Source organism: Poecilia latipinna, unplaced genomic scaffold, assembly GCF_001443285.1.
Source record: "Poecilia latipinna isolate Pla-1442-1.1 unplaced genomic scaffold, P_latipinna-1.0 Scaffold3416, whole genome shotgun sequence".
NCBI classification, from domain to species: Eukaryota; Metazoa; Chordata; class Actinopteri; order Cyprinodontiformes; family Poeciliidae; genus Poecilia; species Poecilia latipinna.
The window spans coordinates 150-2,867 of NW_015116032.1; the positions used below are offsets into that span (position 1 = coordinate 150).

General features: G+C 46.3%; 1 long non-coding RNA gene across 1 annotated transcript in view; it reads left to right on the top strand.

Annotated features, from left to right (window-relative positions):
• The first annotated feature begins 298 nt into the window (after positions 1–298).
• The window catches only part of LOC106940917 (uncharacterized), an 18,681-nt gene continuing 16,261 nt past the window's right edge, over positions 299–2,718 (top strand). Inside the window, exon 1 of the long non-coding RNA XR_001423222.1 lies at positions 299–420. This is a non-coding gene — a long non-coding RNA (uncharacterized LOC106940917). The remainder of the gene's footprint in view (positions 421–2,718) is intronic.

Here is a 2,718-nt window from a genome sequence, read left to right on the forward strand (position 1 = left end):
GTCTTCAGCAGACTGTATTCTATTGGTGCACTGCTGCCTCTCTCTGGTCGAGAGGCGTATTGCACTACATAACATAACGTCATGTTTGAAATGTAAAGTTCATTATTGCTCTATAGACATCTTGCTTGTAATACTGCAGGATGAATTAGATGAAGAAAGTTTAGACTAACAACAAATGACAGTAATTTAGTATTAACACATAAAGCTACATCACTTTTTAAAGTTTGATAATTAATGCCTGTTAATAAAATATTCATGTCTTACTCTCCTGTGTGTGTGTGTGTGTGTGTGTGTGTGTGTGTGTGTGTGTGTGTGTGTGTTTTCTGTGCAGCGTACTCCACCCCCACCACATCTCCAGCCCAACGGTTCGTCAGCGTCGGCCCTCGAGACCCCAGCTTCAACATCCCTCAGCAGCCGCAGGTAAGCCCCGCCCCCGGCCGGTTCTGGGACACCTGCCAGGTCCAGACGGGTCCAAGCGGGTCTGAGCGGGGTGACAGAACTCCTTCCTGTGGAAGTGCAGCAGGTCTGGAACATCTGGATGTCCAGCTATGGTTAGCTCAGGAAGCTAACGCTCTGGTTAGCTTCCTGGCTCTGCTGCTGCTTCCTGCTGCTGGCGCTGAGCGTCTCGGGTTCTTCTGTTTGGATGTCAGAACCTCATTTTAAATTGAAGTAAGCAAAATTTCAGCAGTAAAAGAGTAAAGAAAAACAAGCAAATCTTTGTAGAAGTTTCCTTTTGTGATGTCATCAGGCACCAAGGAGTTCAGTAGATGTTTGTGGAACTTTAATCCACTCATGGAAATATGGAGACCAAAGCTTCAAACTCCTGAAAAACTGGAAATTAATCATGAATCAGTTCAAAAACCTCTGAACTGGAAACCTGCCGACAGACATCAGAACCTTCCAGAACCTTCCAGACCCGCTGCAGGTTCTGGAGCTATCAGCAGAAGGTCTGCAGGCGACAGATTCTGGGTTCTGTCTTTACATCTGGATGTGAACCTGATGAGGGGCGGGGCTAACTGAGCGTGGGTTGGTGATTGGCCCACTGATTAGTCATGTGACACTTTTATCTTTCTGGTGTTTTAATCACAGAATCCAAATACAAACAGAAAAACATTCATCTGATATTTCCTGCAGAGCAGCTGGTCACTGAATGCAGCATCCACTTCTCATGCTGTGTGTGTGTGTGTGTGTGTGATGACCTGCAGTGAACGAGTCTGTCGATTTATTGATTCTGTCTCACACACACTCACACAAACACACCCTCTGAGAGGCCAACATGGTCCAGGTGTTTGTCACTGAAACAGTTGGTTATTTATTTGTTCCTCCTCTGCCTCCAGGAGGCGCTGCTGAGGCTGAAGCTGCATGCACTCTTCTTCCTCTTCTTCTCTGGGACTTATGAGGAATTCCTTAAATCTAAAATCTGCAAAGAAGGAAAACTTTCTGTTTAAATCCCAAGATGCTGTTTTCTATTAAATTTGGGATGGGCAAAATATTTGACCAAGATTCAACACAGGACCTAGATATTATCAGATATTATTAGATATTATCTAATATAATTCGATATTGTCAGATTCAATATTCAGTTAATACTAGATATTATCTGTTATCATTGGATATTATTGCATGTTAACTGATATTATCACATGTTATCCAATATTATTACATATTATAAGATATTGTTAGGTATTATCTGTTATAATCGGATATTATCAGATGTTATCAATCCCACCAGAGGTTTCAGACAAAAGGCTGAACTCTTTTCTAACGTAAAAATACTTTGAAGTATATTAAATCTGTCTGCTAACTGTGGCTCAGTGTGGGCGATCGACAGTCTCTGGAGAGAGAGAACCGCTGGAGGGGGGAGAGGGGCCACAGTTCACTGGCCCCGCCCCCTTCATCTCCATAGTAACCATCATACCATCATGCCAGTCTGTGTGCTTGGAGGCAGATGGTTGGGCACCAAGCTGGTTACCGTGGGAAACCAGTGTCCAGAAGTTCTTAAAGAACCATCAGAACCAGAACCATAAGTACTGGTTCTGGTTCTGGATCATCTTTGCTCATTGGGTTGGTTCTGTGACCACTCCATCTGAGTTCCTGAACCAGACCAGAACCAACCCAGGGGAAGATTATCCTACACTGAGATGAAACGGTCCAATCCGGGGTCGGGTCGGGTCCGGTCTCTGTTCCAGGCTCTGTCTGACCCCATCCAGGTGTTTCCTGCCTCACTTCCAGTCTAAACTTGGTCTGTATTTAAACCCGATTCCAGCCCAGTTCAGATCAGGAGCAGAGAGAGTTCTGGACCGGTTCTGTGCGACTAGGTGCCGGGGGGCAGTGGACCTCAAGGAGGAGGCTCTGCTGTCTGTCTGTCCATCCGGTCCGGTCCGGTCGGTGGGTCAGTGAGCATTTCATCTTCAGAATCTCTCAGGAGAGGGGGGGCTACTGCAGCGGGGGGCGAGAGACACCGACACACAGCGGGAGAGAGAGAGCAGGCCAGAAAAGTCCCGGCGTCAGCAAGTTGTATTGATTAAAAACTAACCTTCCAGTCTTCTCCTCTATCACTGCGCGCACAGCAGAATTACAACGAGTCAGGAGAGAGGGCCGCACGGCAACACAGTGGAGCTAACGGAGAGAGAACGGAGAGAAAACGGAGAGAGAACGGAGAGAAAACAGAGAGAAAACGGAGAGAGAACGGAGAGAAAACAGAGAGAGAACTGAGAG